The sequence below is a fragment of the Parasteatoda tepidariorum genome, chromosome 6, assembly GCF_043381705.1.
Source record: "Parasteatoda tepidariorum isolate YZ-2023 chromosome 6, CAS_Ptep_4.0, whole genome shotgun sequence".
In the NCBI taxonomy this organism is placed as follows: domain Eukaryota; kingdom Metazoa; phylum Arthropoda; class Arachnida; order Araneae; family Theridiidae; genus Parasteatoda; species Parasteatoda tepidariorum.
In genome coordinates, this window is record NC_092209.1 from 8039641 (window position 1) to 8065882 (window position 26242).

Below are 26242 nucleotides of genomic sequence, written 5' to 3' on the forward strand. Positions count from 1 at the left end.
TTGTCAATAGAAAATTTTAAAATGGGAAAAAAAGTTAGAAATCTTTAAGTGTTTAGACAAAATTAGATCAATATTAAAGTATTAGAAAAGTTGATTTTTTAATACTTAATGTGTTAGCAAAGAGAAATTGTTACTCATTCATTAGCTTGAAAAAGAAAAAAAAAACAAGCTCAGAGAAAATCGACAACATACCTATTGATTTGAATACCACTTACTTTGGCAAATACTTACAGGATAAACCATTTGCATTTAACTTTGTGCCTCATAGTTGAAAACTATATCTTTTAAACTTTTTTTGAATGATACAGCCAAAATTGTCACAAGATTGTTTTTTTTTTGTGCTTAAAATTGGTAAAAACTGGTTAGGTTTTTGTCTTACTTTTAATTTAAAAAATAACATTTTTTTCACACTTTAAAAAGAAAGTTTAAAGGATACTCGCATTTGATAAAAGTGAAATGAATGTTTTGTGTTAAATGGTTGTTCATTTACTTAGTAAAACATTTTTTTTTTTAAAAATTTACTGTTATTTTTAGTAGCTGATGTCTATATTTTTGCTGAAATTTTAAAGGATTTCCAACTCTTCTTTCAAAACATTCAGCTTTTCATTTAGTGTTACTACGTTTATCTATGATGGATTTGTGCTGTGATCCTGATTCAACAAGTTAAACCTTACTATTTTTGCTAGCCAATCTTATGGTGTAGGTAATTTATATGCCTGCGATTATTTCAATAGCTGTTTAATGCTTTGTAAGCATACTCAAACTAAAGTGTTTGACATTCATCTATTTCTATTAGAACTATTTATAAACTATTAAATCTATTATCTTAAAATAGTTACTTTTAACATTGTAACTACTGTAATGAATTTTTTTACATTTCTTAAACTGTTTTTGTTTTAAAAAAAATCAGTAATATTGGGGATAAAACTTTAGTTGTTTAAAATGATTTTAAGGCTATAAAATAATTTTACAATAAAAAATTTTATAGTTTAGTTTTAAATAGAAGAGATACAACAGATTTTTATTTTAAAATTTGTCTGTGACCCCAATAAAATCAGAAAGAGTACATGTAGATAGCAAAATTTGTATAGAGTTTTGCACTGAAAATTATATATATTTTTATTTTGAATTTTATACTTGTAGTATTTTTTAGAAAAGTGTAATGAATATGTACAAAACATATATCCTGTAAAACTTAATTTCTGATTTAATTTTGCTAGTTTTTAAACTCTGAAAAAAATATTAACATATTTTTAAAAATTGACTTTAACAAAATGAACTATTTGAAAAAATGTGTAACATTTTCCTGTTTTCAACACTATCCTTATCAATACTTACTATTGCTTACAAATTAGCTGTTTGGTTTATGTTTGCAAATAAATATTATTTCAAAATGTTTATACTTTGAAAATCTTGATCAGGTGTGGGTAGATATTTTTAATTTACCTTTGTCGTTTTCATCACTATCATCGGGAGTAGGTAATAAATGAGACATGGAATGTGTCGCAGTCAATATACAAATCATTGACTTCCAAAGATTTTCTACCATGCAATTTTATTCTGAAGGGCCACTGTTCCGGTTGGATATCTTTTTTAAACCAATTTGTAATGCATTTTAGTCAACATTGTATAAATCAAAATCAGAGCTTCCAAAACTGTGGGGGGAAACGAGTAATAAAATAAAACTAAATTGCCAAAATTAACTATTTATTAAAAACTTTAAGATAAAAACAGACCTAGATGATTAAGATAAAAACAGACTAATGACAGGATTAAGATAAAAACAGACCTGAACTTCCAAAATAGCTGGGAAAAGGAACTATGCACCCTGAAGCTCAGATAAAAGCTTAATTAATAAAAGTAAAATAAAACCTTGAAGAATTCGACGATTAAATTCTAAGGTAAACACGCTATCCGAAATCGCTAATCCAACTGAGAAAATATTCCAGTTAGCAAGAGTTTCAGAAGGCATAGGTTACAATGCAACAAATAACACATGATTTCTTCTAACTAGCTATTGTTAAATTATTCATCTACAGCTCAACAAAAACATTTATACAGGACACAAACAGAAAAACCCTGAAAATTTTATGGGCAAAATATCGATATTAAATTTATATACCAATCATGTTTCAAATTTTAACATAATTTTTTTAACTAACATTTATAATTAAATTACCTACCTATGAAGAATATTACTCCTTTATATTAACTGATTAAAAGAAAACTTTTTTATTATAAGGATCGTGAAATTGGATTTTAAAATCGTGTGAATATGAATTGCGATATTGGATTTTAAAAAAGTGAAAATAGAAATTGCGATATCAAATTTTTATACAAATCATAATACAAATAAGAATCATGCATATCCGCTTGAATACGAATCACAATATTGGATTTTAAACTCGCGTGAATACGAATACTGAAAATAACAATCGTGAACTAATTTTAAAAAGCTATTGGAACTTTAAAATATTTTTTATTTTAAATAAACCTTTGTGATCTACTCTCAGCCCTTACATCATTTTACTGTTCATGTCTGCCTTTAACCACTTAGTAATTACTATTGATATAAGTTACACAACTGAGTTCACTTAAATTGATAGGCATTTAAAACTATATAAAAATAAAAAATTGTATTTAAGGGCAATAGCATTTCTCCTGGGAAAACAAAAGCATATTTGTTTCTTTATCAACCAATACATAATATTCCATCGAAAATTTAATCCAACCAAGATAATAATTATAACCTGAAAGGGTTAAAAATATTGAATTTTGTTTTGCATTTACAAAGAACAGTTATGTTACTACCCATTTTATACTATGTTGGTACTTAAAAATTGGTCATGGTTTCCAAAAATTTTTGAAGAATGTATAAGATTGAAATTATAGCAAACTAATTAAAGAAATAAAATATTTTATTTCAAAGTCTTATGTACAAAAAATTTCATATATTACACTGAAAGAAATAATTTACAATACAGTATAAATGTACAATTATGTAATTTCTCTGAGAGAGAATGATGAGTGCTTGAGATGGACTAAGACTAAATACTCCAAGTTCTTCCAATGCGCTACTTTTACTCTTAAAGCCATCTTCATGCTTTAAAGTTTCTCTCAATAACATAGCAGGTGCACTATTCAAGCTTAGTAAGGTAAACGAATCTTTAACACTAAAAAGGAAAACAATATATCAATACTGAATATAAAGTAAATAGTTTTAGTGCATAAAAGTTTACAAATATAGTCAATTGGATGTACTTAGTCTTAACTTGATGTACAATAACTCAATTATTTCCTTAACTCCTATTTCATGTGATGACTTGAACCTTTTGATTTTAATTTCGTATTAATTAGTCTCAATCACTCAACTTTCACACCTTTTCATTAATTTTTTTAAAAAAAAAAGACAAAAAAAAATTATCTATAACCACGGGGTCACCTGTTCTTTTGCTATCTATGAGTTGTAGACTCAATAAGTCAGAAAATGTTTAGATGGAAATCAACCAGTCAGAAAAGAATGAAAGGAAAGGGTAACATTAACCTGTTTTTCAGGGCTCTATTTTTTAATAGGTATGGTAGGAATGCCACATAATTTTGATTCTGAAAAGATGACAAGGAAAGCATCTGAGCTGGTACCCTTCTTTCCAAGCATCCATACCACAACCAACGAGAAGACTTTCAGCCACAATCCCTGATTTTTTCGCTTTAACTTTGACTTTTATTGTAGTAAATTAATTTTAGAATTAAATTTAAATAAAAGATGTAATTTTGCACAAAACAAAATCCATATTTTCATTCATTCTATAAAATTTTGAGTCTGAGAAATATTTTGTGTTTTCTTTCTGCGGAGAAGTAAAAGGAATCTTTTGTGTGTTCTTTCTTAAAATTCCTAACTTAAATCTAAAATTGAAACTTTTTCCAATCAGATCATAATTGTTTTGTTAATTTTTTCCTTACTAATAGAAAAAATGCTGAAATTAAGAAGATTTTAATGTCTTATATTACACTTATAGTGTATAACCTCTACCACTTCTCTCCTCTTGTCCGCAAAAATAAATCAAAATCTCTTCCTTCCATTAGGTGTTTACATAATATTTGAACGACCCCTTTAATTAAAAAATGTCTGGAAAAATATACAAAAGTGTACAATTAAAAGATTTCTATTTTACTTTTGCAGTAAAAATTTACTTTTATTACAAAAGTAGATTAAACTTGAATTTATCCGTATGAGATATTTCTGATGTTTATTGTGCCAAAAAGGAAAATTTAAACTTTGTGGCATAAATCCATATCATAAACTAATTATTTCATATCATTATTTCAATAATTTTGATTTAATGTGTAGAAAATTTATAAGCAGTTTTTAAAGTAAATGTTTATTCTCTTTTATATATAAACTTAGATCTATAAAAATATGAATCCTTGCATTTTGAAAAGATGAATTGATAATAATCAACAATGAAGCAGGTGCCCCCCTTTTCCAAAATCTATACAGAAGATTGAACAATTCAGAACATGGTCAAGTCAGAGTAAGAGAAAAAAGTTGGTATTTATTTGCACAATGGGCTAATCCTCTGCGCCAGGAAATTCCCCTCTCACCACTTTGGTAGCCCAACCACCTGCACGCAAAGTCGAGCACTTTATGGTAGAACAGTTTAACAAAGACCAATAGCACACACCATCAGTTCCTTGATCAAAGTGGTCACCCACCCGCACACTGACCACAACTAGTGATACTTGACTTCGGCGTTCAACTGGGAACTGTGTCTTACGACCAGTCCACCGTGGAAGAGTAAAAGAGAAAGTGATAATACGTGTGGTGGCTCAGGGAATAGAGTGCTCGCCTCCCAATGAGATGAACCGGGTTCGAATTCCAGTGAAGGTTGGTCGAAACGAATTGTGCGACCAGTTTGTACCGAGCATAGTGCTGACCTAAAATATCCTCAGTGGTAGACGGAACATGAGTTATAGCCCCCTTCCCATCGGGCTAACCATAGGAAGTTTTCATAGTTTTTCTCACCATGTAATGCTAATGCGGGTTGGTTCCATCAAAAATGTCCTCGAGGAAGGCGAATTTCTCCCAATACTTCATACAGGAGTTCCCTTATCTTCCGGATTGGGTTCAAAATTACAAGGCTACGGAGTTGAACATTAGTAGTTGTAAACCCAAAATTGGGTCGGCTGTTTTTCCTCACAGTTAGTTTGCTCACAGTCTGCCTCAGTTTGCTCACAGTCAGCTAAAATACTGCACACAGTATTGCAATGAAGTTTTAAAATTATGCATTCAAATTTATCTCATTTATTGCAAACCTTCAAAATTCTGAATGAGCAGTTGCTGTGTTTGTCACAATAATACCGAAGGGGAGGTAAAGATCGCTTAACTTGCAGGATAAAAATCAGTTATATTGATGACTTGAATAGAGATCCAAACATTCAGAAGAAAGATATGTTTTTAATGCTATTCAAAAAATGTGTTTTTTAACAATATGAATTTATGAACTCCCTCATAAAAAAGAAGGGAGATTTGAGTTTCAAGGTAATAGTCACTCTCCTAGTTAATAGTTTCAGCTGAAAAAACGTCATTCCTAAAAGTAAGGTCATGATACATAAAAAAGTCACAGATTTTGCTATACAGTAAAAATAGACAATACAATAATTAAGTGCAGTCAAAAAAGTAAGCTTACATACCCTACCATATAATGTTTTCTAAAATGATATAAAAGTTTAGAAGATCTACAGCTAACCGAAACCAAGGAACCAGAAATACCAAAACTAATGGTAACTCAAACATCTGATAGGGTAAACTTTTATTTTGATCTAATCAGATTTAAATTATATTCATACCTAATATTTTATTTTTTAACATTACTATTTCTTTTTCAAAAACTTGCAGTAATTATGAAAATTCATTCTTTAAGCATAAAAAGCATATTAAATTTGAATAATCACTCCCTTTAAAATCATCTGTGTGATCTAAAAAAAAATATGTAGCCAAATTTTTTCATCATAGAGAATACTATTTAATTAAATTTTTAGAGCCACTAAAAAAATACATGAGTAAGAAATAAATTATAACAATAATAAAACAGAAATAACATATTTAGTGTAATTAATTTTTTTAATTGGTATCTAAACTTATTGACAGTATTACAATTATTAAAGAGTAAAAATATTATAAATTTTTCTTAACACAGTTTACGTTTATTAAGTGTGACTGCACCCCTCAATGTTATGACCCTTCTAATACATGAAATCTCATTAGCTAATCCATTGATACAAAGTTATTTTAAATAATTATTCAACTAAACCGTTTATTTTAATATGGTGACTAACATTTTATATCATTTCATTTAGCAAACATAATTCAGACAAAAATATTTTTAGGAGAATTTGGTTCTGAGTGCCTAAACTGAAGAATAATTACTAACTGAAATAATATAGTAATCAAATCATACATAAGATTTAAAAATAAAAGACACTTGCCTCTTCATATAAGTAACAATTGAGTTCACTTGCGATTTGTTGCCATATTTTTGTAAACAGTGGCTTGGCTAACAATTCTTGAAGACTGTTTAAACTTGTACTTATTATTTCCAACATTGGATAGGCGGCTAAAGAAATTTCCATAGCTTTTTTATCTTGTACCACGGGCATACAAAACCATCTGTAAATCATATAGATATAATTTATATTTATAAAAGAGTAAGCAACATAAATTTTAAAACCAAAATATTTACACAGATTGGATGATGCATGAAAGAAGATATATATGAAAATTGAATCCTGTGCACAAGACATTAAGCATAATATGGGGAAAAATAGGATGATGATTTCACTTTCTCTGTAAGAAAAAAAAAAACATTTTTTTCTTTTTCATTGTTAAAAAGCAGGTTCGTTTTTTTTTTATTTAAATAAAAAAAAGAATCTGATTCATTTGATTTAAATCAGATCTTTTTAATTTAACTTTAATTTTTTTTTAATATACTCTAAGAACTTAAGCTTATAATTAGTTAAATTTCATACATATAATTATACTTGCAACATTATTTAAAATAAATATCATTTCATTACAAACTGTTTTATAGTTATACATATGATGAAACCAAATGCACAATTCAAATTTATCTATGATGGAATCTATCTGTCTCATTAACTACTGAAAAACAGGCTTTAAAGAAATGAAATCCACAAATATATATATATATATTTTTTTTTTTTTTACTTTTTGAAATGACAAAAAGTCTTACTTTAACAGATGTTGGTCAAATTTTTTATAATTAATTAAAAAAGAAGAAATTGCGGTATAAGAAAAGGCAATCTAAATTTATCTTTTAAACAGCTTTTTCATAATTTCTTTTCAATATAGTAAATTAAATAGTAGTCAAAGATACAAAAATTACAATATTAAAATAAAATGCGGCACTAAATAATGCGTTTTAAAATTTGGATTTAATAAGATTTTCATCATAATCCATACTCAATCACTTCTTTTCACAGATGCATGCATACATAAAAAAACTGCATTAAATTTTTTCTTTATTCTTAATCAATATTTTGCAAATTCCAAAATAATTTTAAGTTTTTAAAGAGGCTGTAATTTAACACTTTATTACAGATTAAATACAAATGTACTTTTGGTAACTGAAATTTAACAAAGCAATTAATACAGCAATGAATTATAAAAGTTTGAAAATCAGTATAAATTTTATACAATCCTATATTAAAATGCTTTGTAAGCTTGAATTAAACAATCTGCAATTTATGAAATCATTTAAATTGTTTCAAAAAATGCTTGAACATAATCGGTAGATTTTAGATGAAAGATTATGCAATTCATAAAAATAATCATTCAATTTCAAAAATAAATAGAATTAAAAATATTCTTTGGAATAATAATAATGTTTATCAAATATGTGATCTATGAGATTAATTATTGATCAAAAACATACAATAATAAATTTTTTAGGTAACACAATTAGGCAGCATTCTGTTTGACATAAAAAGAAACAAATGGAAACAAAAACCATGAAAAGAAGAAAAGACAATGGAGCACTTTACGGTGGTATCCTAAGATAAAGATTTCCTTAAGGGAGTGTGCGTACTCAGTTCAATTAACTGGAAAACATTTTCCAGTACAGTAAAGAAAAAAAAGTTACATCAATAAATATAAAATTGATGACATTGATCACTATAAAATTCTTTACCATCATTTTTAATCATTAAAGTCAATCAATAAATTATTTTTTATCCTATTAGGAATGGGTATACTAATTTTTTAATTTAGTTACAAGCTGATACTAAATTAGTCAGTATAAAGTACTTTATCAAATACATATTAATCTTTAAATCTTAAATGAAAGCGGGATTGAAAAATTAAGTAAAATTTCTATTGCTTCAATTATAGCTAAAAGTCTTTATTGAATTTTAAAGCCTGTCTTTAATTTTAATTCTCTTAAATGGTAAACTTAAAAATAAATTCATACATTAAAACATTACAGTCACAGGTTCATACACTAAAAATAACTGAAAAATGACCTAAACCTATTACTAAGCAAAAGTAAAACTTCTTCATCTTATGAAAAACCACTTTGGGAATCAAATTGCAATGAATTACTCTTGCTAATTTCATATTCAATCTTTTAATTGACATAAATTTTTTTTTTAAAAAAAAAACTGTTACATAGGAATCATGAAGAAAGACAAACATTTAAAAATAATTATAAAATTAACTTCAAGGTAATANGGGAATCAAATTGAAATGAATTACTCTTGCTAATTTCATATTCAATCTTTTAAATGACATAATTTTTTTTTAAAAAACTGTTACATAGTAATCATGAAGAAAGACAAACATTTAAAAATAATTATAAAATTAACTTTACAATAAATATATTTGAAAATTTAAAGAAAACTAAAATATCATACGATTAATTTTACAATCTCCAGATCAGACTAAATGTAATCTTCCAGAAATGTAATTATTGTGAAAATCTCTGGCAAATCAAATCAGTATCAAATGGAAAATATCAACTTCCTTATATCAGGTTTGTAATACAGAGAAACCTCTCAGAAACGATCACTCTCCATTTCACAATAAAATGGTCGTTCTTAGAGGTTATCTCCATTGACTTTAAAGTTGTTATCGAAGGCACCTTATTTTTCAGAAATTATTTTACTTTCAGTCAGTGTCAATTTTTTTGGTGCAGAAATGCTACTTCTGATAGTGCCATGAAAAGGTGGTTCGATGATTAAAATTTAGCATATATAAAAATTATCCCAGCTGATATAATTATGAGTAAAAACAAATTTACTAATTATCGAGCTTTTCTAAATAAATAAAAAATTATGTTTTTTGTTTAGGTTTGCATTTAATTTTATATCGTAAAAATTAGTTAGTTCTTAAAAGATGAGAAGAGGTTTGTTAGAGATGCTTGTTTTTTTTTCTCTCTAGTTTAACTTTCAACTCTTAGAGTAAATCATTGATAGCATCGTCTTCATACTGTAGCTGCTGTATGGGAAAGAGAAAACTCTAAAAATAATATTTTTTAAATCCAATATTATATTTTTCACTTATATACAAATCTCATCAGGGTCTTAATACGAATATCTTACTTCTCTTTTCTATAAGGCCTGCTCTTAGTTTTGATATCCAGCATGACTCTATCACACATTGTTTGTAAGAAAGCATTCTGCACGTGATTCAATAATCCGATGGCGTCGTCAAACACGGACGCTTCTATAAGTTCTTCTTCTGATGCTGTCCGATGCTCTCCGCCCTTCATGATACTCAACTGGGACTTATCCAAATCTGCAGAAGTACAAATAACTTAAGCAACCACAATTAGTTGTATCGTAAGGGTTTCTTCAAAATCTTTTTCAATCAAGAAAATAAAAAATCACAGAAAGCTTAAACTCAAAGAAAAGTTTTTTTTTAAAACTATGCATACTACCATGCTGAAAAAAATTGTCTTTACTTGAAAATGGATATGCAGTGAAACCTCGTGTTATGGACACTCAAACAAAATGGACGCCTCTCAATACGGACATATTTTTAATTCTGTGTGATAATATCTGAGTTAATAGAAGAACTATACTAATTTATCTATAGCTATATCTTTTTTTTCTTCCAATACTCACCTGGAGAAGGACCTATCATCATACAGACACATGAAGAGCAGATTTGCAGGCCGCACTTTCAGGGGCACCCTATTAGGTGGGGCCAAATTTGCTCCCACTGCAAGGACGGATAGCACAGAGAATGAAAGAACATCCATGCCTTGCATGAGATTCGAACCCAGAACCTTTTTGATGCAAGGCCAGTTCTCTGACCCTTACACAGGCCAGTCGGTAAGCTACATCTAGAATTATGTAGTTATATCAAACCATTTTATATATTTTGTATAGAAATTTTCTTTTTATGGTTTAAAGAAATATTGTTATAGATTGTTGTATTGTTTCTATATCATTGAAAATATTCGAAAAACAGTTTATGGTGTTAAATTTTGTTATTAGGGTTCCTTTCTCGTAAACAGACAATTTTTTTGGTTCCAAGAGTGTCCGCTCAATTGAGGTTTCACTGTATATCTTAACCCTTTATAAGGTCATGGTAAATTTTTTCCCACCTAGTACTTGTGTAGCCCTCTCCTGATAACTTCAAAAAAAAATACAAAATAATAATAATACTAAAGAAGGGCTTTCTTCATGTAAATGAGGGTAACAGTTAAGGCCGTGTGGGGTTAAAAAGAAAGGTCAACACTGTGGAATTATTTTCCCTTGTGCATTCTGTGGCCGTTCATTTGATCATTTCTCATCAAGTTTATTGATTACACATGGAATTTATAAATTTAGTTCTTCAAAGGTTCAAGTTTATGACCAGTTCTTTACAATGGGTAAAATTCTGAAAATCCCACAAGGAAAAATGGTTCTAAAACTCAAATCAATTTCAGGTAATAAGGTAAATGAATTTATTTTTATAAATATTTTAACAACTCAAAAATATTTTAACATAAAATTGCTCGAAAAATTGTCCTATAAAAGGTTAAATAGTTTTAAAATAAATAATTCGTTTTTAAAAAAAAATTACAATTATTTTAGATTTTTTCATCAAAATCAATTTCTTTAATATTTCTATGAGCCTAAACAATAATACATTGGCATAATTTATCACATTAAAATAACAAATATTTTTCATTTTTAAAAAAACAGCAACAGATCTTCATATTAAAATTTTGTACTATTTTAATAATCTACGCAATTAGGACTAGCTATACAGATTAAAAAAATTTAACCTAACAGTTATAGCAGTAAACATTCTATATAAAGCATTTCTACAAACCACAATTCTCCATAATCCATATTAACTTTGGAGTGTAAACAATAAAAATTACTTTGAAGAAATTTCTGAAACTGACCAAAAAAAATTAACTGTTCTAAAAATTGCAAACAATTGTTTGCTAAGAGGTTATAATCTTTTAAGCAAATCAAAATTATGTTCATTTTCTTTTTGTTGCTGTCTTTAATAGTACTAAAGAAATATTTAAATACATGTTTTAGTTTTTAAAACAATTTGCATTTAAAAATGACTTTAAAACATTTCCAGTTATTAAATGATATTGATTTGTTCAAGATATATATTGTAATGTTTAATAGGTGAGCTTAATGATGATATGTAAAATGATCCATATACATTAGAAGAGTCATGCAAAACACTTCTATAAACAGCAGTTCTCCATAAACTACACTAGCTTTGTGGTGTAAACAATGAAATTTGCAATCCAGTAAATTCTATAATTAGACAATTAACATTTTACATTATTTGCTAAGAGGAGAAAATTTCAAATGTTAAGCAAATTAAAGTTGATTATTTTGTTTCTCATTAAATAGAATCATAATTCACTTTTTTCTGAGAATAAAAAATACCTAAGTGATTATTTTGTATTTTTAAGTATTTGTACCTAAAATTTATTTTAAAGCATTTTAAGATCTTTCAAACTAATCTTGCCATATTTAGTAGGTGAGTTTGAAAATAAGTGATATAACACAAAATTCCACAAAATAAATAAATAACACAAAATTCCATAATCTAAAAACAGAAAATTCTATAAAATAAATAAATAACACAAAATTCCATAATCTATGTAACAGAAAATTCTATAATATACAAATGTCCAATTGAGGCGATTTTGAGGTCTGTGTTATAAAGATCTGCTAATGTAAATACAAAATTCTATCTAATGCAAAACCATGCATATCAAGGTTTGCATTATAAAGATCTTCTTCCGTAATTGTCATTAGCTTAGAACAGCTATGAAAATGAAATGACAGTTTCAAATAACAGTTTTAAGAAAAACAAACTTCTATATAAATATATTTGTTAACAAATTATATTATATATTATGAAATTACAATTGAAATATAAAATTTTCTAATAAAAAGCTAAATTAATTCTTCAAATGATTATATTCTTCAAATAAAAATTTTTACCTCTCATAATGGCTTCACAAGCTAATTTTTTCTTCCTGTAGGTGTGGAGTTGCAGGAAAAACTACAAAAAAAATTTAACTAAACTAACCATAACATTTTTAAAAGATAAGAGAATTTGCTACATCTATCAATAGTCATAAACTCAATATCAATAAACTCAAACTCAATTAAAATGAATACTTACAATTAACCTTTATTCTACATTGATACAATTTTAATAATTTAAATACAAAAATTAGGATTCCAACTTAATTAAACTTGATTTTTCCGGGAAAATTTGTCGAATGTCAGACTTTAGTTTTATTATACATAACAATATAATATTTTCAGAAACAAATAATATTATGTGAAATAATCAACTAAAATTACTTTTTAATATATAAAAAAGATTAACTATTACATTTTGTTAGGAACAAAATTTCACTGGACCACGGTTTAATATGTCAATTGATTATATATAACATTATAATACATAAGCATATAAATTATAAATTGAAATGTTTTGCACAATAATAGGAAGAATTCACAAATGCAATATCATATATAAATAGAGCCACATTATTTATAAAGCCATCATGCATCTTACTTGTGATTAAGATCAAGAATGACCAAAAAAAACTTATTCAGAAAACTTAGTTTTTAAAAATTACTGACCTTTTAAATAATATTTAAAAGGCTGGTTATCCGGCTTTGGAAAAATCGAATTTCAGGTTTCTTAGATCCCGTTAGAAACATGGTAATTACATGTTTAAAAAAGCTTACTGGTAAGTTGTTCCATTCCTCTAGCACCATAGCTATGTAATGAATANTATATATATATACTATATAAACACACACACACTGCTCCAAGAGCAATAGACAATTATCAGGCTTTGGAAAAATCGAATTTCAGGTTTTTTAGATCCCGTTAGAAACATGGTAAGTACATGTTTTAAAAAAGCTTACTGGTAAGTTGTTCCATTCCTCTAGCACCATAGCTATGTAATGAATAGCATTCATGATACCACAGAAGTTGGGCTGAATAGCTTCTTGCATTTCACATTGAGATAATTGATGCAACCTCAAACGAAAGTCATCAAGGAGTTCCAATTGTAGCTCCAGGAAAGATACTTGGCAGTCTTTTCCAGATACATTACAATACCTTTCTAGAAATTGAGAATTTTTCGAATTGGTTGATTGTTTGAATTGGAATTTGTATTACATTCACTAAATCATATTGGAAACTACATTAAAACTAAAACTGCAAAAGCAACCATCATGATATCCCATTATTTGTATTACACATGCTAACAGGACAATACGTAAGAGTTTTAGCAGCTCTAGGTGAACCAAAAACTATTTGTTCCATTTGACACTATGCACCTTGAAATTTTGAAAGTCATACATATTACAAATTTATAAACATGTAACATTGAAAAAACATAATTATAACCAAAAATTAAAAACTGGCTCATGCAATAGCATTAAGGTTTGAAATTAGATAAATATGAATGTATTTATTAAATTAGTTTCAGGCTGCCCTTAAGTTATTGTTCTGTTCACCAACCCACAAACAACAGAAAAAGTTTCTTACGCTTACATATAGCAACATTTTTAATATCTACTTATCAGACCGGTGGCTGTGAGGTAGCGCTTCGCGCAGTCGTGCCACAGGTCCCTGGTTCGATCCTCGGTCCGGGCAAGGTTGACTCAGCCTTTCATCCCTTCAGTGGGTCGATAAATGAGTACCAAGCATGCTTGGGAACTAAACACTGGGGGTTCCGCGTTCGGCTGACCACCTAACCGGAACATCTGCTCCTGCATCCCAGAGCCCAAAAAAGGTCAAGAAAACTGAGATGGGCACAGTAGGCCTTGGCCCTGTGTGGGCTAACGCGCTGCTGAGTTTAGTTATGTAATTATTGGTATGTTTTTTATTTTATTTAAAAAGAATGGCTAGGAAACCTTAGTACACATAGATCATGGTCAGTACACTATCTTTTNCGTCTCCAAAAAGAAAAAAAAAAAAAAAAAAAAAAAAAAAAAACACTTTTATTTTAAGATTAAACATTCTTTGAATTTTTATTTGTTTCTGAGTTTGTTTATTATGACAGTTATAACAAGCGAATATGTTAAATAAAATTTATACAAAAAAAACTTACAATTTAACCTTTACAAGTTATTTACATAAGCGAAAAGAGCTAAGTAAAATATCATTCATATTAGGATGAATATTAGGAAAAATTAAAATGGCATTTAATTTAGCAATTAAGCAATAATGAGTTGAAATAATCAAACAAATGTTTTATTAATATTATTCACAATCTCATAAACAATGAATTGTTGTTTTTTTAAATATTATTGAAGGTCAAAAAATGAAATTGGAACCAGAGACAGGATCACCAGATCCTTGAGCCTTTTATTTACCCGATTGTCATTGTTAAAAGACTATTTAAAAGAAAAATAAAGAAAGTGTAGTTAAATACCTTTAATTCCCCTTATTTCCATTTGACTTTTACTAAATTATTTAACTGCTTATTTTTACTGAAACTGAATTAAAATAATAAAAACTTAAATTAATTATTAAAATATAAAAGAAAAAAATTTTTAAAGAAAAATATGTATATTATTGTTACATAATAGGATGAAGGTAGAATTTGGAAATTCACATTCTATTAGAAAGAAAGCTTACGAATATTTTCACAATTTCTAATAACAATCTAAGTAATATTTTTTGAAAAAGGAAATTTAAAAAAACATAGAAAAATTTAAAATATTGTATTTAATTACATTAAAATGATTATTTTTAAAAATATAATATTTAAAATAAAATATTTAATTACATATATTTTATTTTATATTAAATATCCGTTGCACTCTCCAGTGGATCCCAGCTCATGTTGGAATCTAGGGGAAAAAACGTGCAGATGTCCTTGTAAAGGAAGTACGCAATGAAGATCAACCTCGAGCTGTCACCTGTGCAGATGTGAATGCTGTTGGCAGGCGAAGGATTTACAACCAGCTTCTTAGCAAGGCAACAATCCCCGATCTAAATTGCCCAAGAACCCTCTCCTCTACAATACCTAGGTTACGTACTAGACATTTCAAACGCATGAAGATTTCAGGCAACAATATAAAATCATATTCCATCTGCAAGTACTGTCCTTATTTGCAATTAACTCCAGACCATGTTTTTGACTGCCAGGCCATTATCGGCTCCCTCTTTCAACTTGGAGCACCCCCCATCAAAATTCTCCATGGCCATCGGGCTCCAGAACTTGAAAATCTTATTATCAAGACTTTTGGAGGACTCTAATCTTTGCACTAGCACTGTATGCATAGACACGGCAACAACAACATTTTATATTTTAACCATCGCTGAACAATCGTTGCGTTTATTATAATCAATGTTCAACTCTGTAGCCTACTAAAATTAACCCTTTGCTTACAGCACTTAGCATGGTGAAGCCAGTCATGATGGTTCATTTATAGTTCGTAGCAGCCGTAAGGAAAAAGTTGAACCCAAATACAAAAGATAAGGGAACACCTTGATTAAGTATTGAGACTTTGTGGAGGATTTTTTTAATGAGACTAAACCTATTCGCTTTTGTGATACTAGGAAAGGAAAATCCGAAAAGCATCCCACAATTAGCCCAATGGCAAGCAGATTTTTACCCATGAACCATTCATCCCTGAGAATAGGTCAGCACTGTGGTTTGTTTGAGCTTAGAGCAGAATTTATATCAATATTCACCTTAATGGTGGTGAGAGCTCTATCCCCAGAGCCACAATGATTCTCATATTATTTTTACAAAAATTCTTAGTATCATTAAACCTGCTTGAGCTTCCTGAAGGCTCAGATCAATATGCATTGAACCGTAATCCCTTTCATCTGGCTATCTTTTCTTAGGTTCTGAGTGCAAAAAAATAAAAAGAATTTTTATGAAATATAAATTTAACTTTAAATTTTTTTTTTAACATTGAGTTTCTTATCTTCGACGTCAGAAAAAAATATTAAACCTACCAGTCATTGTTAGAAGAAGAGTTATAAAGAGTTCTGCACTCTCTGGTACATGCAGATCGTCAATATCACTCTCATCTTGATATCTGGATTTCCAAGAGGTGTCCAGACTTAAGAATTTATCCATTTTCTCTAATGCTCCTGAAAAATATAATACACCATATTAAAGATAGCATGCATTTACATCCTATTTTTAAAAAATATACAAGAAAATTTTTTAAACAGTCAATTAAATTGGAAGAATGAGCAACACAAAGGAATACATGTTTGCTCTAAATAGCAAGTACAATACACACTTAACAATATGTACTATATACAAACACTTTAAAGCTATATAAAAATAAAATATTAAACTCTGAATGTATTCAAGTAAAAGTCATCCATATGCCTATTTATATATATTCACAAAAAATGTGATAGGTTTAAAAATAAAAAATTTTTAATAATGCAGTTAAAAATAAAACAAGTGAAATTTAATTATAACTTGTGGAATATTTCCTTCATAGCAATACTACTGTATTGCACATATGCATTAGAACATAGATAGATGCTTCTTGTGGGACATTGGTATAGACAGGGAGAGAAAAACAAATGTAAGGTCAACATATAATATCCAATAATAACTAGAAAATGTATGTAAAGAAGTAATAGATTTAATTTCTTATAAATTTACAATAAGTATATAAAAGTTTTAAGAAAAAAAGTATGTAATTACGGAAAAAATATTTATGATGCAAAAGAAAAATGAATAAACACATTTATTTAATTAAAATATTTAGAAATTTTAGTTTCAACACTTTTTTTTCTTCTCAATGCAAACAATAACTTTCCCACATTTATAACTAATTGCTCTCTTTCTGTCAGTTTGTTTTAATAAAAAAAATTCCACATTAATGTTTTAAAGGCTTTGAGGTTTTCCACGGACACTGATGAAGATGACGAAAGACAATCAGTGTCCGTGGAAAACCTCAAAGAGGTTTTCCACGGACACTGATTGTCTTTCGTCATCTTCATCAGTGTCACTTTGCACTTCTTTAGCTTCTTATACCCTTTCTTGAATTGCCCACAAATTTCAACATTTTCTAAAACTCATGCAAAAATATCAAATGTGTTTTAGGAGTGTGTATCTAAACTTTTTTTTTTTTTATTATAAGTATCAGGAGTTACAGTTTTTCTCTTAAAAACGAAATAGCTTCCTTTAAAAAAAAAAAAAAAAAAGACCTGATAATTTAAAGACCTGATAATAAAAAGTGTAAGAACAATGGATGAACGTTCAACTAATAAATAGGATCGAAAGTATAGTTTAAAATTAGTAAATTTATGTGAAATTTTTGAAAAATGTTTTTGTATTTATCGAACATAAACAAAGAACGATAAAATAATTGTTCTACCTTGATGTTCTAAGGATCTCCATCTAGTGAAGCATGGCTCAGATGTCAGTATTTGTAAAATGTCAGGATAACTCTGAGGATAGCCTTGATTCTTCAGTTCGCGGGAAAAGAGTAAGATTTCATCAATTGTATGGCTGAGAAGTCTATCATCATCAAGCAAAGTTTTCATATCAGATTTCAAACGCAAAATCGCCAATCGAACTAAGCCTTTCATCATTTGAGACTAGAAAAAATTCATTTTCAAATCAAAACTAAATCAAAATAAAATATTAAGGGCTAAAATTTAAACCATAAATAACAATTACTGTAGAGAATAAATTAGATAATGAAATTTATTATTTGGGAAGTCTGATGTAAAATATTCCTAGTAGTAGTTTTTTGTGTGCTTAGATTGGAAGGTTTTTCTTGCCATGAAGCACATAATAGAGGGTTAATTTCATTTAAAAAAATAAATATCATATATATATATATATTTATAGCATTTTTGAAATTTGTTCTTAAAAAATTAAAATATTCGAAAAATTAAATATTCAGCTGCAATTGGAATGTTTCTTGGCTATAAAAGTTAAACAATGCACTTTTGGATTTGTAACATTAAATAAAAAATAAAACATTAACTTGTTATGTTTTCCTCTGTTACTAAAGATTAAAAGTGTTTAAATAAAAAAAATAAGTTACCCGAAACTTACATTCTAGTAAAAAATCACAAAAATCGCTTTTTGTTAAATTATATAGAGGAAAAAAAAACAGAAATGGTTAATAGCAGAGAGGAAAAATAAAAAGTAAAAGCATAAAGTTAACATTAATATGGTAACAGAGAAGGAAGAGGACACTGCAATTCAATTTATATTGAGCAGATTAAAAAAATATTGTTTATGCAAACAAAAAAGTTTGATTTGGTTTTAGCAAAATAAAAAAAATCAAATGATCATTAAAACAATAAATTTAAAACAAATATGTTAGTAACTAAGGGAAAAGTTAATAAAACACCCTTATCATGTCAAAACTTTAAGAAGAGTACAACAAACGTAGTAATAAATTTTAAAATGGCAAATTCATTTAAAAATAGACCAGCCTATTTTGGGACCTATTTTTGTCAACTCAACAAAAATAATTTTTAAAAACATTAAAATATTTAATTTACAACATTAAAATATTTAATTTTTACTCAAGTAATTTTAAAACTGTGTGCTATATATTGCAAATAACACTAAACTAAATAAATTATTTTTAATAACTGCAGTAAAATAGGAGCAATTTAGCTGTATCTGGTGAATTACAAAAGCATTACTCAGGCATTATTTTTAAAAGACATGAAACTACTCTATATCTACAGGCATTATTTTTATCCATTTTTTTATCATATAGTAAAACTTAAAGTAAATTAATTTGAATACTTAATGTTATTTGGAATATAGATAGATATGCACACAACATAATATTAACAGATATGTGAATTTTAAACAAATAAGTAACAGAAAAAATTCAGTTCAAAATAGCTTAAATACAGTGTGNACTAATACTTTTTCAAATGCACATATCTCGGGTTAGAATTATCGTATCAACGAAATTTTACCACCAATCGAAAGATAAGATTCCAAATATTTTTAAACTTAAAAAATCTCAATTTCGAAAAGTTCATCGAAATTCGACTTTTCAAGGTAGTGAGGCACCTTAATAGCAGAGAGGAAAAATAAAAAGTAAAAGCATAAAGTTACCATTAATATAGTAACAGAGAAGGAAGAGGACACGGCAATTCAATTTATATTGAGCAGATTAAAAAAATCATGTTTATGCAAACAAAAATGTTTTTTGGTCTTAGCAAAATAAAAAAAATCAAATGATCATTAAAACAATAAATTTAAAGCAAATATGTTAGTAACTAAGGGAAAAGTTAATAAAACACCTTTATCATGTCAAAACTTTAAGAGTGCAGCAAAGGTAATAATAAATTTTAAAATAGCAACTTCATTTAAAAATAGCCGGGGAGACTTGGGACCTATTTTTGTCAACTCAACAAAAATAATTTTTAAAAACATTAAAATATTTAACTTTTACTCAAGTAATTTTAAAACTGTGTGCTATATATTGCAAATAACACTAAACTAAATAAATTATTTTTAATAACTGCAGTAAAATAGGAGCAATTTAGCTGTATCTGGTGAATTACAAAAGTATTACTCAGGTATTATTTTTAAAAGACAAATTTTTATCCATTTTTTTATCATATAGTAAAACTTAAAGTAAATTAATTTGAATACTTAATGTTATTTGGAATATAGATAGATATGCACACAACATAATATTAACAGATATGTGAATTTTAAGCAAATAAGTAATAGAAAAAATTCAGTTCAAAATAGTTTAAATATAGTGTGATGAAAAAATATTTACATACTTGTGCATTATATTGAGACATGCCTTCATTTTCTAAAATAGGCTGAACAATTTTCTCCAAAAAAAGTGAATGGTCTGAAATCCAAGTCAATATTTGGGTCAAATACCATTCAGGCTAAAGAGAAGAAAAAAAATATGCAATCTTAAAAATATACAAAAAATTAAGTAAACAATACAGATTTTTATGTTATAAAATAAAATTATTTTAAACTTAATATTATTACAAATTAGGATGAAACAAACTACGATGGTCGATACGAATTCGTATCCAGCTTGCACCAAGTCTTTGCTACCAAGCTAACCATGGGAGGTTCTCGTGGTTTTCCTCTCCATGTAACGCTCATCCAGGTTGGTTCCATCAAAAAGTCTTCCATGAAAGCAAATTTCTCCCAACATTTGATACAGGAATTCTCTTGTCTTCTGGATTGTGTTCCAAATTACAAGGCTGCGGAATTGAACAATAGTAGTCGTACCCCCAAATTTGGGTCGGCTGTTCAATGACCCTTGTAAAATATTTTTAAAAAATGCACTCTTCAAACTTGATTACGAGGACTGCGAAATAATCCCAAGAGAGAGCTTTTGATACGATGACTATGGCCTTTCTTCAGTTCTTGTACTTGGGTGTTTTTTGTTCTTTCTCTGCAGTATTTTCCCTGCTATTTTTCTTTATTTACTACTACTGGAAATAATACCACAGTTTATTAAGCATCACTCACATCAATAACATTTTGGCGATTTTTTTACTGCCCCAAGGAGCAGAATAGTATCAGAATCAATGTATTATTTCAGATCATAAATTCGTTGGCAATTTTGTAATAATAAATTGAAAACAATAACATATTCACATGAGCAAATATACTATAGTGCCCATACTGCTCTGGACACAGATTTAAATTACGCAAAATTGGCCAAATATTAACAAAATATGAAGTACAAATTTATTATGGCACACATGAAAACAAATTTTGCAATTCTATTTTTCCAAAGCTTACTACTTTTATTACTTATTTGATGAATTTTAAAATGTTGAAAAAAAAACAAGAGTTTATACATAAAACTAAAATATAAATTTAAATTTCAGACAGTCCCATTCAAAAAAGTATGCATCGAACGTGAATGCTCCTTTTATTAGATTGGATAGAAATTTAATTTGGTTTAATGGAAAATGGTTTTACAAATAAGCCTGAGTAGAAATTTTTTTTTCTTTGGAGTAAAATTTTCAATTTCTTCAATTTTCCCTGTTGCTATTTTTTTTAATTTTTAAACATTGTTTTCTTTCTTAGAAACAGTAATACAGGAATAAAGACTCAGAAATGTTTAACTTTCAAATGCACTGTAAAATTAGTCAATAAACATTTTTGTTTTATGCAAATGTTTTAACGATGTATAAAAAATACCTTATCTAGTCGGTTAGTGGGCTTCTTTCCCATGAAATGAAACAAATTTTTTCTGCAAAGGTTGAAGTAGCAGTTGAAGAGGTAACAGTAATGAGGTGTCTTCCACTTTGACCTTAACATCTTGAATTTTGACATAAGTATCACTGTCAGTTAAGAATTTTTTTTACTAATTTCTGTTAATAATATTTTATAATAAGTAATACATAATAATAGTTTAAAAAAAGTCCATGAAACTTACTTAAATGAATCACAATAGTATTTAATGGAATAATTAACATGATTTGTTAAATACTCAAAAAATCTTTCAACTAAAAAAAGTTTATGATACTTATTATCTACTAAATCAAAATTTTATTTTCTGATGCAAGCATTACTATTAATTCACTAATACTTTTGCTAATAAGCTATGAAAAATGTGCAATGAAAAACAATTTTATTTTCTGATATAAATAACATGATAAATGTAGCATATACTAAGTTAAAGAACATTTTTTCTAATTGCTATTAAAATGTATAAAATAACTCCAACGAAGGTAATATTACTTGATTATATACTTCATTCGCTTAAAAAATGTATAAATTGAAAATAGCAATTGATATGTTTCAAGTGCTTAAAAATAGGCACCCATTTTCTAAACTTGGCAGATCTGAATTAGAAGAAGCTAAAGTAATTTAAAATAGATGTAAAGTTGTGTTTTTAATCTTATTTTCTCTCTCAGCTACTGCAGTTTTTCTAGTTTTGTTTCTCACTTTTATTTTTCCATTTTTCTGCTGGCAACTTTACATTTATTTCAAATCACTTATGTTTCTTCTCATTCATGCCTGGAAAATCTTAAGAATAGAAACATATTTGTGAGTGCTTGAAACATGGCAACTGTTGTTTTCAATTTGTATATCTTTGAAATGAATGAAGTTTTTTAATCAAGTTATACCTTTACCACTTCAGTTTTTTGGGATTATTCATTTAATATAAAAGTTACATACTGAATCAAATTCATTTTCCAAAATAAGTAAAATATACAGTGAGTGAGCTAAATAAAATCAATTTGTGATAATTTGAATAAAGAAAAACCAAAAGAACGCCAGTCGTTTAGTTATCCACTAGGATTGAACTTAAATTTCTTTGCTCTTCCCTAGTGGTAAGAGTGACTACCTTACCGATTGTGCCATCATAACACTCTTTATATGACAGCAGGAGGACATATGTCAGAAAAGAGAAGTCACATCCATACATTTTTTTTTAAAAAGCAGCTATATTTGTGGAGAAAAAAACTGGGTCACAAAAACAATCTGATTATACACCAAAAAATTTCACATTTTTTAACGTTAGAAATACTATATATACTCTTAAAACTCAAGCTTCAAATTTTTAACAAACAAGAATCAGTTTTCACAAAAATTATCAAAATTTTTAAATTTAAATGATAAGGATACGGTAAGGAAATTTTACACAAAGAGAGAAATAATTGCTTGAATTTCAGCAGAACATCAATTGCCTGATTGGCAGGCAGTCTTATGTTTGTTGACAAAACAGAATGTAAACTGGTAAGAACAGCCTGGAACTCGCTACAAATAAGAAAGTATGATTAAGACACAAAATAATATATATATTATAATGCAAGCAAAATAATAAAAATATTAATACTTATTAAATATAAAATATATAAAATAATAAAAAATAGAATAGTGTAACACATTTATAATGAAACAAGGGTGCTCTATAAACCCTTGTCAGCTAAAATTATAAAAAGAGGAACTATAATAATTTGAAAAATAACTAAATATTTATTATTTCCTTTTTTCTATACTTTGATGGAAATAATGTTTATTTTGATTGAATCTCATAAAGGGAACATTATACACATAACATAAAATACATCCATCCAATTATGGTCAAGCACCTAAATCTTGACCCCAGTCAGATGATGTGAACAGCACCTGAGTTAGTACGCTCTCTCCAAACTTTCCAACCAACAAGAGGGCGACAAATTTCATGTGGACCTTGCTCGAAACTAGTGATGCAACGATTTGTTCGAATATTCGGGGGGGGGGGAATCGGACGAACAGCAACATTTTTTTAAAATCATTCAGAAATACTATTTTATTTATATATAAGTGAGTTTAATCATTGCTGAAAATTTAGCTGTATTGATGGTATGTGGTAAAGGGGAAAAATATAATCGATATCCATTAGACATACTTAAGATAAAAAAAAAAAACTTAAATCTATTAAAAAAAAAAGCTGAAGTTGTAATTTGAACAAAAAAAGAGAGAAAAATAGCAAAGAAAACAAAAATTCTCTTTATTTTTTTGCTAACTTTAATGCTAAAATTAATACTCTCCAAAAAAAAAATTTATACAATAAAGGTTAAAAGAAATTTAGTCTATCAAAAATGCTTTTAAAAATGTTGTGTTATCAAAGAAATGCCACGAAAGCAAAAGATTAATACAAAAGCGAAACAGAAAAACTAAAAATCGATCAATCTAATAAGAACGTCAATAAAAAATAAAAGTTAAAAAGAAAAAGCTAAATAAGAACCAAAACAAAAATCAATCTTAATTTTCCAAAAAAAAAAAACATTAAAAATCTCAGTTTACCTTTCTTACATATTTTTCTAAAAAAAATGACGATGAAAGAATAACGTTCATTAGAAACACTCTTTAAAAAAGGCTGCGTCATAATAAACTCACTGATAAAATGAAAATTAATCAAAAGAGAAACAGAAATTTTTTTTCTTATTCCTTAAAAACTTTAAAGTTGAAAACCACAGCTCTTTTGTTACCGTCTATTTGTTGTACCATACAAGAAAAAAGTAACAATCAAATCTATCATAAAATGTTCCATTAAAACACACTATAATTTTTTTCTAAAAAAAAAAAGCGTTCTCAAATTTTAAAACAAAAGTGCTGAATATAATATATGTTCATCTGAAAATGACGAACAAATATCAGCTGTACAAAACATAGGATTCAATATAAAGTAATCAAGTTTCATTTCTTGGAATTTTGCTCTTCCATTTGTCTTCCAGGACATAAATTTGCAAGCACATAAATTTTAAACTATACAAATATCTGTAAAAACTATAGCAGATAATTCATAATAAAAATACTATTTTAGATTATTCTTTATTTAATCTATTAATAAAGAACTCCAAAAGATCTTAGCCAAAACTCATTTTTCCAAAAAATATTTGGCCAACTGAATATTCGGCAAATGGGCTAAATATTTATAACATCCCTACACCAAATGCATGCCAATTGTTTAGTCGGTAGCTAGAATCAAATTCACAACCACTGGCTCTCTAACAGCGAAGTTGGCAAGACCTTTATCGACTGCATTGTCTAAGCACTCTGGCACAAAATACATTATCACGAACACCTATTAATTTTCGGAAAGTTTGAAATTCCTTAGACCAATTCCATTCATCACATATAATTTGTGATGGTTTAATTGTTTCTGAACAATCACTGAAAGAGTCCATGTTTTACAAATATTTGGTCAGGTATATTAAAAGAGACACATAATGACATTAGATAAGGAATTTATTCAATGGTTTGCAAAAAATATCTTTGATAAGTTACTGCAGCTGTGAGATTCAAAACGTATGATGAACTTCAGATGCTTAGCTTTATTATTCATCTGCATACAATTTTTGAAGAAATTAAACTAACGGAATGTTTCTAAATCATTCAAACAAAAATAAAAGCTTCAGGAACAGTCAAATACTTTTTTTTCCAAACTTCTATACAATGTTCAAGAAGTTTTGGTAAACCATACAAGTATATTTGTGAGATTTATATTCTGGACACAGTTCAAAATGTGTTTTTAAGAAATGGACACAGTTTGAATGTAAGTTTAAGAAAATAAACACGTCTCAAAAAGCGTGTTTTAAGAGATTGGATATAGCTCAAAATGCATTAAAAACAAGTTTGACTGTATATCAAATATAATGGTAAAATAAGATTTTTTCTAATTGATAAAGACTTTTTCTTTCAGAGAAATAATTTATATTGCTTAAAACTTTTGCTTTTGGAATTATGCCCATAGTTTATATTGAAAAAAAAATTTAAAAAAGAAAAAAACAGAGTTTTTAATTCTTCTGGTGAATACTAGTATCGGAAAAAATGCAGCATATTAAAAGAATAATATGTAAGACAATTACATTTTTACTTCGCAAAATGTTTTTCATTAGAGTGTAAAAAATGCATATTTAAAGTTATTAAAAAAATAATATCTAAGACAATGACATTTTTACTCGGTAAAAATGTTTCATGACAGTGTAAAAACTAACACTTCCTTCCTTTGTTTTTAGTGAACAAACAGATAACAGATAGTAAATATGTTACAAAATTTACATAGAAAGCTTTACTTTTATAATCTTTGTATTATTAAACTATAAATATGATAATAATTGAGAAAAATTGAAAACAAGAAATTTTTAGATAAAGAGTAGTTTCAAAACAAAAATTATTCTATTAGAAATAACTCTACAAAATTTAACCATGTTACAGCAGAATTTTACAATGAATAATAAAAATAGATGCTGAATTTGTACATTTTGATTATTATTGGT

The 26242-nt window shown here is 27.6% G+C and overlaps 1 pseudogene; it reads right to left on the reverse strand.

Annotated features, from left to right (window-relative positions):
- Positions 1–2900: 2900 nt before the first annotated feature.
- The window catches only part of LOC122272369 (RAD50-interacting protein 1-like), a 33084-nt pseudogene continuing 9742 nt past the window's right edge, over positions 2901–26242 (reverse strand).